Source organism: Aquarana catesbeiana, linkage group LG05, assembly GCF_042186555.1.
Source record: "Aquarana catesbeiana isolate 2022-GZ linkage group LG05, ASM4218655v1, whole genome shotgun sequence".
In the NCBI taxonomy this organism is placed as follows: Eukaryota; Metazoa; Chordata; class Amphibia; order Anura; family Ranidae; genus Aquarana; species Aquarana catesbeiana.
The window spans coordinates 188,605,211-188,623,156 of NC_133328.1; the positions used below are offsets into that span (position 1 = coordinate 188,605,211).

Here is a 17,946-nt window from a genome sequence, read left to right on the forward strand (position 1 = left end):
TTCTGTGTTTTTCTGTCAATATGGGGTGCTGTGTGTACATTAATGAGGAAAAAAATGAACTTAAATGATTTCACAAATGGCTGCAATATAACAAAGAGTGAAAAATTTAAGGGGGTCTGAATACTTTCTGTCCCCACTGTATATACCTTCCATTGATGGTAAGGGATTAACCACTTGCTTACTGGCACCTAAACCCTCCCTCCTGCCCAGACCAATTTTCAGTTTTTAGCGCTATCACTCTTTGAATGACAATTGTGCGGTCATACAACACTGTTTTAGTTGTATTTGATCACTTCTGGGTTTTTTATTTTTTGTTAAAAAAATTTAAAAAAACAAAAAAAAATACAAAACCGTTTTATATTTTGTTAATACATTTTGCAAATAGGGAATTTTTCTCCTTCATTGATGTATGCTGATGAGGCTGCACTGATGGGCACTGATAGGCTGCACTGATGCACACCGATAGGTTGCATTGATGGGCACTGATAAGGTGGCACTGATGGGCACTAATAGGCGGCACTGGTGGGCACTGATGGGGTCGCACTGGTGGGCACTGATAGGTGGCATTGGTGGGCACTGAGAGGTGGCACTGATAGCTGGTACTGATGGGTGGCAGTGATGGGCACTGATGGGTGGCAGTGATGGGCACTTATCGGCACTGGTAGGTGACACTGATAGCAGCACTGCTAGGTGGCACTGATGAGGCACTGATTGGCACCACTGGTGGGCATTGATAGGTAGCACTCGTGGGCATTGATAGGTGGCACTGATTGCTCACACTGTTATGCACTGGTGGGCACTGATTTGTGGTACTGTGGGTACTGGCAGGTGGCACTGGCAGGCAGTACTGGTTGGCACAGATGAGGTGGCTTCGCCTCTTCCTCTTTGGGACCAATGTCCCTTGCACAGAAGCCAATGATTGGCTTTTTCTTTCTCCACACACTGGGTGACTTGCAGGGGGCGCGCGGGGAGCGTGCAAAGGGTAGGACATCTATTAATGGCCTCCTGGCAAACTAGGTCCACGCTGTAGCCATCATTTGTCTATAACGCGGATCTGAAGGGGTTAAGTAATACAACTTAGCGCTCATTTACACTGCAGTCCCCATGTTTATTGTGCAGTTTTGCATACTGTATGTGTTAACATGGCTTTGTAATGCATTTGTGCTGTGGTTGCAGTGTGTTTTTGGCATTTTTTTTCTTTTTTACTGAGACACATTTACATGCATTTTTGGTGTATTTGATCCAAATTCAAATCCCCAATAGGTGAAAATGAATAGTGGCACTCAATAAAAAATACCTGCTAAAGATATATATATATACCTGTTAAACATATATATATATAACTTTCTTTTTTACTGAGACACATTTACATGCATTTGTGGTGTATTTGATCCGAATTCAAATCCTCAATAGGTGAAAATGAATAGTGGCGCTCAAATAAAAAATATCTGCTAAAGATATATATAACTTGATATATTAAATGGAATGATGGTAAAACCTAAATGCATAAAAAATGTAAGAATAAAATAAAGATTCCAAGATATTATTTGTGGTGTATTTATGTACTTTCCAGTGCATATACATTTATAAAAGGCAGCATGCTGTACTTTTTTAAATGCACATGAAAGCACCATGATGATGTAAACTAGGCTCATTGAAATATTTTTTCTTCAATATGCATTTTCACTGCATTTAAAAATGCATTTGACTTCATCTGGTATAAACAAGCCCTTAGTCACCTCCCTGTCAACTACCTATGATTGGACAATGAAGGAGAACCAGCACTGATAAAATTAACCTTCTCTCCACTTTATTCTCTCTTCTGTAGTAAGCACATATGCACTGTCTGATTTTGATCTCTGCAGTACAGGGATAACAAGAAGCCAATACCAAATAAAACTCAAATGCAAATAATTGCATGAAAATACTTTTAACTTTTTGTATGCCTATAGTTCAGCTTTAAGTATTTTTTTCATGTTTCTCACAAAAGCCTTTTTCTACATACACATCAAAAGAAAATGTTTGGCCATTCTTACAATAGAGGGCAGAATTCTCATCTGTCCTCAAAACAGATTAAGTCTGGCAACTTCAATCAAATTTGCAAAATTTTTAAAGTTTGGGATTTTAACTTGAAAATTGATTTGCCATACCTAATTTAAAAAAAGAGAAAAAAAGGATGAAACATCTTAGAGTGAAAGATTAAAAATACAGGGTATGCTCAGCTTGGAGAAAAGATGTCTTGAAGGCAACTTGATTAACATTTTCAAATACATCCAAGGCCAGTATAAAGATTTGATAAATTAACTTTTTATCCCAAGGATTGGACATGGGGACTTCAGTTGTGTATAGAAGAAAGAAGGTTTTTACTTTATAGTAAGAGAGGTAAGCTGAGGAATATTTTATTGTTACATAGTAGGCGAGGGTGAGGTTGAAAAAAGACACAAGTCCATCAAGTCCAACCTATGTGTGTGATTATATGTCAGTATTACATTGTATATCCCTGTATGTTGCGGTCGTTCAGGTGCTTATCTAATAGTTTTTTGAAACTATTGATGCTCCCCGCTGAGACCACCGCATGTGGAAGGGAATTCCCCATCCTTGTCGCTCTTACAGTAAAGAACCTTCTACGTAGTTTAAGGTTAAACCTCTTTTCTTCTAATTTTAATGAGTGGCCACGTGTCTTGTTAAACTCCCTTCCACGAAAAAGTTTTATCCCTATTGTGGGGTCACCAGTAGGGTATTTATAAATTGAAATTGCATCCCCTCTCAAACATCTATTCTCCAGAGAGAATAAGTTCAGTGTTCACAACCTTTCCTCATAACTAATATCCTCCAGACCCTTTATTAGCTTAGTTGCCCTTCTTTGTACTCGCTCCATTTCCAGTACATCCTTCCTGAGGACTGGTGCCCAGAACTGGACAGCATACTCTAGGTGCGGCTGGACCAGAGTATTGTAGAGCGGGAGAATTATCATTTTATCTCTGGAGTTGATCCCTTTTTAATACATGCCAATATTCTGTTTGCTTTGTTAGCAGCAGCTTGGCATTGCATGCCATTGCTAAGACTATCATCTACTAGGACCCCCAGGTCCTTTTCCATCCTAGATTCCCCCAGAGGTTCTCCCCCCCGTGTATAGATTGCATTCATATTTTTGCCAACCAAATGCATTATTTTACATTTTTCTACATTAAACCTCATTTGCCATGTAGTTGCCCACCCCATTAATTTGTTCAGATCTTTTTTTCAAGGTTTCCACATCCTGCAGAGAAGTTATTGCCCTGCTTAGCTTAGTATCGTCCGCAAATACAGAGATTGAACTGTTTATCCCATCCTCCAGGTTGTTTATGAACAAAATAAACAGGCTTGGTCCCAGCACAAAACCCTGGGGGACCCCACTACCCAACTCTGACCATTCCGAGTAGTCCCCATTTATCACCACCCTCTGAACTCACCCTTGTAGCCAGTTTTCAATCAATGTACTCACCCTATGGTCCATGCCAATGGACCTTATTTTGTACAGTAAACGTTTATGGGGAACTGTGTTAAATGCTATTGCATGTGGTAGTATTTGCAAAACATTTATGGAATTTGAAAAGAGGACTGGATGTTTTTTTTTTTTTCTTGCAATTAATAATCTCCAAAGTTATAATTAATAAAAAGTTAACCACAACATTTAGATTTGGGGGACTGACTAACTGACTTCGGGTGCTTGGGGCTTGTTAGGAAGGAATTTTAGTTCTCCAATAAGGCAAAATATACAATTGCCCGTGGGAGGGGAGGTTGTTTTAACCTCCTCTGGACTAAAAATGCAGCAGTTATGAGAGGCTGAAGCTTATGGACATAAGTATTTTTTTTAAGCCAATTTACTATAACTATATAAGCCTTAAAGCTAAAGGCCAGACAAAAAGCTAAATAATATAAATACATGCATAATAGCTTTTTTGTATTTCTGTTCATCCATTCCTTAGGTTAACACAGCTCTACCAAACAGTAGAGCCAGGATGGCGACCTGACTTTTCTCCATTGCATTTAATACAGTCTGGTCACTTCCCTCCCTGCAACCAGTGATTAGACAGTAAGCGAGTAGCAACAAACTTAGTAGAGTGTTCACAATGCAAAGAGAATTTTCCCCAGAGCTTAGTTGTAGGTGAAGCTCTGCTGACATCTATCATCTAATCATATGCAAGCAAAAATGCTTTTTTTTCCCCTTGTACCTTATTGGATCATCTTTGCAAAGTGAAATTTACCACATTCACTAAGCTCTGAGTAAATTCCCTTAAAAAATGAAACTTCCTTTGCAAAGTTAATAACCTATAGAAAATCAACCCCCTAGTGTTGCCTCAACCTTGCAGAATGGTGACATACAAGCAAATACAACAGGTTGATGCCTAATTAAATTAAAATACTTATTAAATTGAATATAAAATGAATTTACTTATTTTTAATAAACATATGACTGCATTAATTGGTGATATTTGTGTATTTTCCCAGAGTTTAATCTGATTTAATCTGTACTATTAAAAAAAAAAAAGTATGTTTACTGGAAAAGAGAGCATCTCAAGTTGTTGTTTAAAAAAGTTTTTAAAAGGACGTCAGACCACTAAGCACACTACGGTTGCTGGGAGGGAAAACACTCATGGGCTTTACCGGTGGAGCTCAGAGGAAACCAGAAGTTCATGTGGGTAAACATCCCTCCAACATTCTGTTTATGTTCATTGGTGAAAATTAATCTTCATCATAGTTTTCATTAATTTACGAAAATTTGGGGCTATTTTTGTTTAGTTTTCATCACTGGAAACATGCTGCTGACAAAAGTTATGGCAAAAAAATGTTCTTCTACAAAATGAAGACTGGTGTTTAGTGGCACTGGGGGAAGGAGAAATAAGTATTTGGTTTTCAGGTACCTGCTTTGCTCATACCTTTTATATATGTGAGTGACTCTTCTTAAACAGCAAAATAATTCCCACAGCTCCTGGGGATAGACAACCCTGGCCATAAGTGGTTTAGTTTTTCATTTTCCTTGTCAAAAGAAGTTTATTGAGTATACAATGTTATAAAGATACATAAAGTAAGTTTACAAGGATCTATAAAGTAAGCTCATTGTTTTACAGTAGGGTTTATATAGATAAATATCATGAAATTTCAAATATTAAACATTGGGTTCACGTAAACCTAAATTAAAGATATATATCATTTCCTTAGTTACTTTTGTAGGTATTTAAATGATTTATACCTACTATACATATTGTTTACAAGTAGAGTGTATATAGGTCAAATAAATTCTGATAATGAGCTTTAATTGTAAGGTGGAGAAAAGGAAAGAGAAAGAAGAAAAAGGGTTGAAAGGTAGAGGTATGGTCCACAAGGTTGTCCCGCTTGTCAGTTTATTATTCTTTTTAGTTCTCTTTGAAGCCTTAGAATGGGTGTCTCTGTAAGTCATTTAATCTGTTACCATGGCAACAGGACAGAGTCATTGAAGTTTGACAGGAACTGTTGTTTTATCCAAGGATGCCAAAGTTTTTCAAATTTTGGAATTTGATTTTGATCGATGGCTACCATCTTAGCATGGGACATTGTATTATTCATTCTGTGAATTGTTTCTGCTAGTACCAATGTAGGAGATTTCCATGCCTTGGCCACTGTTTGTTTTGCAGCCGTTATTAGTTGGATCATAAGTTTGAATTGAGAGAGTGTTAACCATTCCGGTTTTAGATTAAGTAAAGTTAAATATGGATCTGGTTGTATTATTTTTTTAAATATTTTAGATGCAATCACGAAGACTTCCTTCCAGAAGGCTTGGATTACTGGGCACGTCCACCATATGTGTAAATATGTGCCTATTTCTGGGCATCCTCGAAAACAAAGAGCTGAGGTATTAGGTGAATATTTTGCCACTCTAGCGAGTACAAGGTACCAGTGAGTTAGGACTTTATAATTTGTCTCCAGTGCTAAGATGTTGGGTGAAGATGACTTAGATGTGAGCCATATGTTAGACCAGTCCGTGTCTTCTAAAGTTCGTCCCAGGTCCTCCTCCCACCTCTGTAGTTTTTCATTTTCATTTGAAGCTGATTTACACCTTGTCAGTAGCATCTACTCCTGCTGAAGTAAATGAATGCTCATCAAACACATTAAGATTTGTGATGTTATCTTTTTATTTATTTGTAACTTTATTGAATTGTAATATGATAATTTGAAGTAGTAGTTAAATGTATAAATACTAACTGGCTAAGTAGACTGATAATAGTAAAGCAGCCTTCTTTATATTTTCGTTTAAATACTTTATATGTTTGTAAAATGCTAATTTTACCCGCTGATATTTAAAATAACATTTTTTTCTTTTAATATATATAATTTGTTCTGATGTACTGTACCTCAAAAAAGTCCAATGGGTGCTTCAATATTGTTTGACTATACTATGAGAGATGGAAGCACATCATTTTATCTACCAGATAAAAAAATGATGAGATTATCTATCCGTCTTTGTCAGGTGAAAATGAGGGTTAGATAACCCATTCTAACCAAGGCTTGTAAACCATACAACTTCTCAAATTCAATTGACTAACCGTAATCCCTCAGTTATAAAACATTGTGATTTCCTCCTTATGCTCATACAAACATATGGCCAAACATCTTATTTCACAAGGCCAAATCAGGTCCCACGTCTGATGTTTGCAGAGTATCTCTCAAGTATAACTGAGCCTGAAAAAGGACAGGTTGCAGCCCTGTCTTTCTATGCATATACCATAGTGGCTTTTCCCCATGACCTACTATTGAAAATTGTATCAGACTTTAATTTAACTATTTTTTTTATGAAACAAAAAGAGCAAATTGGCTTAGAGACAAAATGATAATATCTAAATGCAACAATTAAGCTTGTTCCATTGTGTAAGAATAAACGTAAATAGAATACCAAAATGCATAAAGCTTGTCTAAATGTATCCATTCAGCAGATCTAAAAGGTGATGTGAATTTCTTGGAATCCAATATTTTTTGTCACGGTAAATAATGTTTAACACATACTCACTTGCACAGTTGATTGTCTTTGAAGCTGTTTAAATTACTTGAGCTGCTGCATTTACATTTCTATAGACACAGTTTGATGTATACAGGATTTAAATAAATTGATACTTGTCCTATCGTCTAGACTATTCCAATTGCTGATTGAAAATTTTCAAACTTCCAGACAATTGGGAAATGATTCCCAGTACACATTTTAAACCTTATCATGTAAAGCATCCTTTTAAAAAAAATAAAAAGGATGCCAATTAAAAGAGGTTTCATGCTAAATTGGTGTATTTTTAATAAATACTGGTATTCATTTTACATTTGCAAAAAAATAATATGTATGATAATTGTCTAAATTTGTGTAATCCGGTTTATAATATTACAAATACGTCTGTGTGCATTCCAGTGGCTTTCAGTGTTGGCAGCACTGTCAGAAGCTGAACAACTACTTTTACAAAATCAATTACAAAATAAGATATGATAGTCTATCTATTTTCAAACTGTGAGACTGTTTTTTTTTTTTTTTTAGATGAGCCATACCAGTGCTTAAATGCTGACAGTTCTGTGAAGTCTATGATGACTTTCAGATTTCCATTAGCATAGTCAAGTTGCAGCTTTCTGTGCCATGAGTTTCTATCTAGTAGATGACATGAATGATTTGTGAAACATCCAATGTTGCTAAAAGAATGACTGAGACTGAATTTTCCCTACTGTAGGGTATGGAAAAGTGTAAAAGTTTACCCTTGTGGAAGTCACGTGATGAGTGACGAAATGCAAAAGTGGGTGAATTGACTTGTGTTTTAACCTGCCGATCAGAAGGAGGCAACATATTTTTAAGGCAGTCTACCCTGTGGTGAACCAGTCTATTGTGCACTGTATCATGTGAGTATAATTGTATTACTTTTTAATAAAAAGTGGTGTAATAAGTGGAATGTGTGATAATGCTTTTGAGCCACGTGGTGGAGTTTTCTGCTGATGTCCTTAGCTGGCCTAAGCAACCATATAAGGCGGAGTCATGGTGACAGATCTGGTGGTGTCCAGGAGGTGTTTACCCTTAAAGGAGAAAGGCACACTGAGATATATTTTTCCACATAGGTCAATATTTCCAGGTAAGAGCATAAGGTGACAGGTGGTGGAGCAGATGGGGTTCACAGCCTTTGAATCATTCACTGGCACTCTTAATAAACAAACACATTGGATGGTTATGCAATTAGGTTGATTTATTTTTATTGTTGCTTTGTTTGTATGCACAGGGGGCGATTTACAAAAAATGGTTCACACAGAATCTGGTGCAATTGTGCATAGTAACCAATGAGCTTCTAACTTCAGCTTGTTCAATTAAGCTTTGACAACAAAACCAAGAAACACATTTATTAATACGCCCAGCTGCACCATAGTCTGTGTGCACCAGTTTAGTAAATCTCCCTCATAGTGTGTGTGAAATAACAAGCCAAATGAGGTTATCACTATTATATGGATGTGAGTTATATTATCCACCTAGTGACTGCCCACGCACAATGTACTGCAGACAATAGGCGCAGTAGGCAAAGCAACACACCCATACATCGTTGCCTACTTTCGAGTTTAGGGAGTGAGTATGCACCCCCCCCGCCTGACACCCGCTGTGATTGCACACAGTGGGAGCCTGTCAGCAAGTCCCGGCCAATGATTCATGGCCAGGACCTGCTGATCAGCTGTGTTGAAGATGAAAATAGATCAGTTAGTAAAATCTACAAGATATACCTGTGCTCAGATCCCAATAGCTTGTTATGTGTGAACTAAATATCCCTATTTTGTACTGCAAAATTAGCTTCAAAGGGTGTAGCAGCGTGCAGAGGGTTCATCCAGTATTTTACAGTAAGTAAAAGCAGCACACTGTACACACATTACACATAGTTAAGTACATATTTAACCCCTTGATTGCCCTAGATGTTATCCCCTTCCCAGCCAGTGTCAGTAGTACAGTGACAGTGTATAGTATTAGCACTGATCACTGTATTAATGTCACTAGCAGTTAATCAGTTCCTCTCAGCATCAGATAGTGTCAGATTGCCCGCTGCACTATCACAGCCCCGTTACAAGTCATGATCACCTCCATTAGTAGTATAAAAAAATTAAATATATGTATACTGTATATACCATAGCTTGTAGACGCTATTTCACGCAAACTAATCAATATATTGAATTTTTAATCAAAAACATGTAGCAGAATACATTTTATCCAAAATTTATGGAGAAATTAGATTTTTTTTTACAGTTTTTTATTGGATATGTTTTATAACAGAAAGCAAAAAATATTGTTTTGTTTTCTTCAAAATTTTCGGCCTTTTTTTGCTTATATAGCAAAAAAAAAAAAACCCTCTAAAAAAACTCTATTTGTGTGAAAAAAAATTATATAAATTTTGTTTGGATACAACGTTGCATGGCTGCTCAATCGGTTGCAGTGCCGAATAGCAAAAAAAATGGCCTGGTCATGAATTGGGTAAAATCTTCTGCAGCTGAAGTAATTAAACATAATTTCCTGCACACAGGTTCATTTTTAAAAAAAACATTTCCAACTTTGTACAAAATCTTTTTTTTTTGGGTGTGCTATAAAGCTGTGTGGCACTATATTAATATAAATATAAGTGTGTATGTAAATTTTAGCTTGAGCTATTGAATTTAAGACACACACCACAGAAAAGTGGGATGAGAAATGTAAAACATAAGTTTAAAGGTGTGCATATCAGTATGCACATTAAGTTGTATAATACCTAAAATAATTAAAATATATACATTTAATTTTGTTTTTAACATTGATAATAAATAGTGAAAATCACTGTAGGTGTGGTGAGAGTACTTCCTGGAGTTACCTATGACATCACTGATACCATAATCATATATAGTCTAAGATCGTATATGATAAATAAAAAAATAGTTGAGTGGAATGGAATGTAAAACATGGATTTAGTCATTTTTTATGAACATTTTCAATATCTGAATTTTTATGCTTAAATAGTCTGCTGTGTAATTTTAGTATAATAAGCAGGTTTGCCCTTAAGGATCTTTTTTTTTAAACTTTTTGTATTGTTTATTTAGTGGTATGCGACATACACAATGAAAAGATAACTTCATAGAATAAGTTTTCAATACAGATAACATGTAGGCGACCAGTATCTGGATGCGTCCTACCCACGATAGGGTCACATCAGGTGATTACCAGAGGATAAATCCGTAAATAATTAGGCAGTCCTGGTATTTATGAAACAGAACTCTAAGGTTCCTCTTAGGCAGGTCACACACTCTCCCACACTGCCATAGGGAGGGATCCCTATGTTCTTGAAAAACAGATAGAGAACATGAGGGAAGTGTAATGTGGGGTTCCCATTAGGGTCAAGACATACCACATTTTTGAGTTATAATAGAAAAGAGGAGAGAGAGAGAAGAGAGACGAAAGAAAGAAAGAAAAAGGAGGGGGGTGGGGGGTATGATGGGAGATAGGGGAGAGGGAAGTTCCACCTAGGGGTTAAGGGACGTCTGTTTTCATCAAGCTGAAGGGCATCAGGTTTAAATCTGAATCCCTTGACACTCAGAGCTAAGTTATGTATAGTGGGGGTATTAATCTGAGAAGCGGAAAAGGTCACAGCGCCAACAACATTCAGACTGATTGGGAAATAATTTAGCCAAAAGTGATTGGGTGCGGTACCATCTTGTGGTTAATTTCCTGATATTTACTACAGAGCGAAGACTTTTGCGCAAAGAAAAGTATACAGTCCTTTTGTGGTTCAGTAAATGTGGTTTGTAAGTCTCTTTCCCACTTTCCCAAGAAAGGAGGGTCAGTAGTGGCGTGAAGGTCCAACAAAATTCTGTACGATGTAGAAAGGGATCTATGGATTGGGCCATCACTCAAACACATTTCTTTAAATGGGTGGAGCTGCTGGTGGTAGAGCGCATGTTTGGGCATGAAGCTAAGGAAATGAGAGAGCTGTATAGCTCTCCATAGGTCCAGTGCAACAGGTGTTTGACCCGTTACTATGGTCTTAGTAGGGGCCCAGTCTGTGGGCCGAAGAAAGTGGGAGGCACGTAAGAGCCCTTTCGGAGCCTGCAAGGTAAAAGCTGGATTCGAGAGGGAATCCCAGATGTCCAACAATTGGTGTCATGGGGGAAGAAAAACTAATCAAGAAGGATAACCAACAGAACCTTTCCATATCATAAAGAGTGGGGCCAACTAGCGGGTGAGTGTTCAAGTGGGAAGTCGATTGCTTGCCTGCTCAGGGTAGGCCGGCCAGTGGAGCACAGGCAACCTCCTGTTCTAGTGCTACCCAAAGCTTCTAGTCCCCATAGCGGAACCAATCAACTACCCACGTCATGTGTGTCGCTGTTTAGTATAGGGCAGGGTCTGGGAAGCCAATTACTCCCCTGAGCTTCAGCCTCAACAGCAATGCCCTGCCAATACGTAAGTGTTTACCACACCAAAGAAGCTTGGTAAAGGCTGAACGTACAGCATGGAAAAAAGTCTGGGGTATTTTAACCGGCAGCTCTTGTAACAGATACAAGAGTCTTGGCATCGCATTCATCTTCAGTATGTTGCATCAGACAAACCAAGTTAGCGCAAGGGAGTCCCAGTTCTTCAGATCTGAAGTGAGCTTTGACAGGAAACGCTGAAAATTCAGGAGGAAAACATCATTCAAATTTGCCGGAATTCTGGTTCCCAAATATTGAATTGAACCAGTGGCTCATTTAAATGGAAAAAAGTGGCGTAGACCCTTCAGAATGTGGTCCGATAGAGAGACATTCAGCGCCTTCGACCTTTGGAGGTTAACCATAAATTTGGAAAGAGTGCCATACCGTTTCAACTCTTGTAGCAGTGAGGGCAAAGAGGTTAAGGGTTTAGTAATAAAAAAATAGAAGGTCATCTGTATATGCTGCTACTTTGTGCTGGCATTGGCCTGTTTGAACACCACTAATATTAGGGTTATCTTTTATATGGCAAAGAAAAGGCTCTAGGGAAAGGACAAATAGCAGTGGAGAAAGGGGACAGCCCCGTCTGGTGCCATTTGAAATTGTAAACGCTGCAGATTCTAGTCCATTCACTCGAACTGTAGCCATAGGGTTTGTGTATAACGCTGAGATCCAAGCCAGGACAGACCTAGGCATCCCGATTGTACGGAGTGTCTCCTGAAGAAAAACACCCAGTCTACCATGTTGAATGCTTTTTCAGTGTCAGTAGACAGGAATAGAAGAGGGATGCAGTATCTTTTTGCTTTCTCTATGACATTCAATGTCCGGATAGTGTTGTATCTTGCCTCCCGCGTCTGGAAGAAGGCAACCTGATCTGTCGCAACCAAGTGTTGCAGTAAGCCATTCAGCCTGGAGGCTACAATTTTTGTGAAAAGTATAATATCACTGCCAGGGATCTGGGAAGGCAGGGAGAAAGGTCACTGATACGAGAGTAGGGTGGCATGGTGTAATCATCTCCCTGCTGCAGGGAAGCTTCATGAGCAGTCACATCTCCCTCTGTACCTGCAGCGGCATGGCAGGCCAGCGCTATCTTGGAGATCGCTGAGGTGGATGCAGATGGCTTTTGCGGCTTTAGGTAGAGATCCATGCAGCTGTCAGTATGGGTGGGTTGGTGCTCTGGTCTTCTGGACATCCAAGGTACCAGTATGTACCAGCAATGTGCGGTAAGGTGTCGGTGGTAGGTTGCAAGGGAGCTGCTGGCCAGAAGCTCTGAGACAAAGCGTCTTTATGCCGCCATGCTGAGGCCATGCCCCCTTGCCCATAAAGATCTAAAATGTTATATAGGAGTATTTTTTATGCTGCCAATCATGTAGCCAGTATTTGCATTTCACACCTTGTTTCAGGAATAAATATTGCTTTAGGAGCTTCAAAGCTTTATGATAAGCCTTAAGGAATGGTCATGAAGAAATAGATAAAGTGCTTTAGCAGCCTTTTAGCTCCCTTAAGATCTGTGAGACTTCAGTCAAATCATGGATGAAAACTAATAATCAATATGGCATGTGGATAAAAAGTAAACCTTATCTACTGAATATTTACAGCCTAAAAGTTATGTAATTCCACATACATGCCTGACAAGAGTTTGCTGTTTCTGAAACAAAACTCAGGGAGATGGATTTGAAGTTGTAGAAAATAAAAACCATAGGTCACATGCTGCTAGCTTACAGATTCCAATTATTTTCTCCACTTTACAATATCTTATATCCTATAGATTTGTGATACCTTTCAGAGATACTAAAGCTTGAGGTCTCATCACTCTACATTCTTGTGCAGCAATGTAATGAAGCTATACATTCATTTGTTTCTTTCCCACATGTCTGTCCTTCTTGGTTTCCTTTAGCACAATGGTATTTTGCTCTTTTAAAGTGTCACTTCACTTTTTTTTAAGAAGAAAAGCAACCCCTTCAGGATAACTAGACATATTGTGAATGCCTAAGAAAATAATATTGTATATGAATACATTTCTCTGTTCTGAGCAACCTGATGTTTGCCTTACAATGTCATTGACCATGTATCAAGATATGAAAGGATCTGGCTTAATTTTCACTACTTAAACAATCTTGGTGATGTACTAAGAAATGTAACACTGATTGTATCCCTTTAGCCATGAAGTCTTAGCAAAAATAAAACTTCTGTGCAGACTTCTATAAAAAACAGTAAGTCAATGACAGAAAATTGTGTGTGTGTGGAAATTTAAAAAATGGTGTAAAGAACAGCCTCTGTTTGTCATACTGCAAGGAAGCAACATTTCAGTATTTTGGATGTTTTAGAAAATCATAGTAACAATAGATTGTTATTTTTTATAAAGGTAGAAGTTAATAAATTTAAATTTAATAATAACTTGGGTAACATTTATCTACAATATGTTATATTATTTTTAGGCCAAACCCAAAGTTGCCCTTTAGCCCATGTTCACACTGAGCTGCGAGAATGAAGCCGTGCAAGTTCAGCTGAACTCTGCACAGATGTCAATGTAAATCGCAGCCTGAAATCGCAAAAAGTAGTACAGAAACTACCTTTTGAAATCGGTGCAGCACCGCAGATACGGCGTTGCACCGATTAGGACAGTGCCATTGACGCCAATTGCCGCCGATTTGACATGCGATTTGACATATCAGTGTGAACCAGGGTTAAAATCTATTAGTTCTGGTGTGAATTGTTAGGACATGTGTGATAAAAAAATAACCTGCAGTGTGGTGAACATTTTATTCTGCAAGACCTGTGAAACTATAAGTATTTTGAGCTTGGATAAATTGCTCTTTCAATGATAGTCTTAATAACACTCTGGGCTCAATTAACAAAACGGCATTTAACCCTTTAAATGCTTCCTGCCTGCTGTATAATAAAATGACGGACGGGCAAGAGCATTCTCATTCTGGGAGGACGTCATATGGCGTCCTCCCATTCTTGCTATACATGCGTGCCCATCAGTGCCGCTTATTAGTGTCTATCAATGCCACCTATCAGTGCCTATCATTGCTGCCAATCTGTGCCGCTTATCAGTGTCCATAAGTGCTGCCTACCAGTGTCCATCAGTCCCGGCCATCAGTGCCCATCAGTGCTGCCTATCAGTGCCCATCAGTGCTGCATATTTGTGCCTCCAAATCAGTGCCCATCAGTGCTGCCTCATCCGTGCCCATCAGTCCTGCTTATCAGTGCCCATCAGTGCCGCCTCATCAGTGCCCATCAGTGCAGCCTCATCAGTAACCATCAGTACAGCCTATCAGTGCCCGTCAGTGCAGCCTCATCAGCGCACACTAGTGAAGGAGAAAAATTACTTATTTACATAATTTTATAACAAAAACTAAGAAAAACATTATTTTTTTCAAAATTTTCATCTTTTTTTTGTTTGTTTAGCAAAAAATAAAAAACACAAAAGAAAGCTCTATCTGTCTAAAAAAATGATAAAAATGTTGTTTGGGTACAGCGTTGCATGACCGCGCAATTGTCATTTAAGGTGCGACAGCGCTGAAAGCTGAAAATTAGCTTGGGCAGGAAGGGAGTGAAAATGCCCAGTAGGCAAGTGGCTAAGATTAGCAGTAAAATAGCATATAGTGTTTTTCCAAAAATGTTTTGTCAAAAAATGTCTTGTCAAAAAATGGTTGTAAAATAAGGCATATTCCTTCAAAAATTGTGGTATTTATTTCATGAAAGCAATTGTTTTTTTTTTTGTTTTTTTTGCATGACGTCATATCCAGCGGGCTTTATTAAACACTTCCACGCCCTGCCCATTGGAGTGTGGCACCTCTTCTGAAACAAATTTCATACATTCTTTAAATATCGCATACTTGGACCACTACCTATTTAACATGTGCATTTATTTATTTATTTTCTTTAGTGAATTGACTTTAACTGAGTTTTACACAGTATCTACCGAACTTTTTTGTTTTTTGAGTTAAATACTGCATTAAGGGATAGTGAATTGATATTTTCAATATTGCATGCAATATTCGAAGAAAGTGACCCAAATATTGCATGCAATATTCTTTAGTGAACTGAGCACACTGTGAGTTGTGAATGAGTTGTACCTCCCACTTTGAAGCTCAATAAAACAGCTGCTGAACTACACAGGGGCAGTGAAGGGACTGGCAACTCTGGGGACAATAGGGCAGTGGTTCTCAACCTCAGTCCTTAAGTACCCCAACTGGCCATTTTTTGGGAACTTCCCTTCTCTTGATATTGATTTAAAACAGCTGTGCAAAGTGAAGGAAAACCTGAAAATATGGCCCATTGGGGGTACTTGAGGACTGAGGTTGAGAACCACTGCAATAGAGCACCCAATAGTATCCTGTCCCCTTGACAGGAAACTTATAGTAAGTGAAGAGCCTCTAAATAAAGAGTCTCAGAGTAATCTGCCAAGACTGAGGCTCCTGAGAAGTAAATGGAGCTAAAGGTTTTACTAGGTATACTTTACATGTACATGGATTTGGCGTGGGGACACATCAGATGCCTTCAACTGCCATTGTGCTCTTGCTGGGCATTCAGTGTGTCCTTATGCTTTAAAGAGGAGGCCTTTAAAGAGCCTTCCAGGCAAACCTGCCCTTAATTTACCCACTGCTATATATTCTTTCAACTTGGAGACTCTTAAAAATATAGATCTAGGCCCACAGTATACAGAGAAGCCTTGGCAAAAGCACTGTGGCTTCCGCATATATTTGCAAAAGTGTGCATCTAAAACCCTCTGTTTTTAATATGAATTTTTAGACAGGGTCAGTTTTTTTTTTTTGTTTTTGTTTTTTTTTTGTGCAGACTTGTTCATAAGTGTGCTGGGAAATTTTTGGTTGTGTGGGATATACTGTACATGTCCCTCCTGGTACAGGGAAGATAGATTTTTGCCCAGAGTCAGAATCAAGTAAATAGACTTATCAAAACTTACAGTATATAGTTCAAATAATACCAGGAGCAGCCATGTTTGTTCATTCTATATATAATCTGTATTCCTGATTTAGTAACAATGCACAACGATTTTGCTCCACCGTTCTTCTTTATCTGTGCAAGTCTATAATACAAGTCCTAGATGGGCATTCTTTTTCATAAAACAGTCATTCTGCAAGTGTGTTAATCTGTACATAAAATATGAGAACACTAGGGGCCATGTCACAGAAACTACTTTGAAGCATTGATTTTGTAAACCTTCCTACTTAGTATTTCTAGAAATGTATAATTATCTACAAAGTTGCTGCTGTAGCTGCCTATAATGCTTATCTAAGCAGTTACAAATCACTAGTGTGTCAAAGCCATCTGTGGTTGCATTGGATATAATAAGCAGCTACTGAAGTTGGCAAATCTGTAGATATTCCAAATGCTGCAAATCTCAAACACTCATTGATTGAGCTACAAATAATTTGGAATTTCAGAAAAAAAGATTCAGAGCAATTTCAGAGCAAAAATTCCAAGTAGAGAGATTGTGTTCCTCCTACAAAACACTGCTACAAATTCTTAAGTTTAACATATGGCCTTAGGCCAGCCATAAATGGAGCGATTTTCTTTCCTGCAACCACAGAGAATCCCTCCTGCCGAGCCATTGTGTTCTCCTGGTGGGAGGGTGGGGAAGCCCTCTCTGCTGTGAAAACACAGTAAATACTGCTAGCAGCTATAATAGCTGCTAGCAATAATCACATGCAAAATCCGACGGGATGGTTGTACTCAAGTTGATCGATCAATCAACTTGGGTATATTCAGCCTGCCCATATATGGTTCAGCCAGTACCTGCTGAACCAGCCAAGATTAAAACCATCTATGGCTGGTATAAGTATTTACCTAAATTACATTATTTTTTATTGTATCTATTTATTTTCTAGGGATCATCTGCTATCAAAACATTCCACATCTTCTAAGATAGAATATATACATACATTTTTAAAAGTATGTTTAAGTTATTCCAAGAAAACAGTTTGAAAGGGTAAAATCTTTAAAATGAAAGTGGAGTCCCTGTTTTTGTAGTATACTGGGAGAAGGAGATACTGTATGTACTTTTTTGGTTTCTTTGACTGCAATTGACGCTGGCCATACATTATACAACTTTCTTTAAGATTTATTAAACCATGTTTTATGAGTTCAAACCTAAACACTTTCAATGTGTATGCAATCAAGTAGGCCTTTGCACTATATAGTTGAAGGTAAAACTACAGGACATTGAATAACAAAATTGTATATTGTATGGCCAGCTTAAGTCTTCACTTTAAAAACAGTAATTTTTAACACAGGCTCTCTACCATTGTAGGTACTATACAAATAAGCTTTGTAACCCATTATTACACAGCTGATTCTTTCAACAAAAGCATTCAAATGACTTCTTTCGACCATATTTATTTTATAATCAACACATTTCAGGTGTCTGAAATAGCAAAGATTTAACACGTTTGTTTTCTATTATAGTTTGTATATGTTATGTTTCATATTGTTATCTTGATGTCGTTTCCACTGGAAATATTTCAAAAATTC

At 37.9% G+C, this 17,946-nt stretch overlaps 1 protein-coding gene across 1 annotated transcript in view; it reads right to left on the bottom strand.

Annotated features, from left to right (window-relative positions):
• The window catches only part of CNTNAP2 (contactin associated protein 2), a 2,786,505-nt gene that overhangs the window by 2,138,689 nt on the left and 629,870 nt on the right, over positions 1-17,946 (bottom strand). The window lies entirely within an intron of this gene.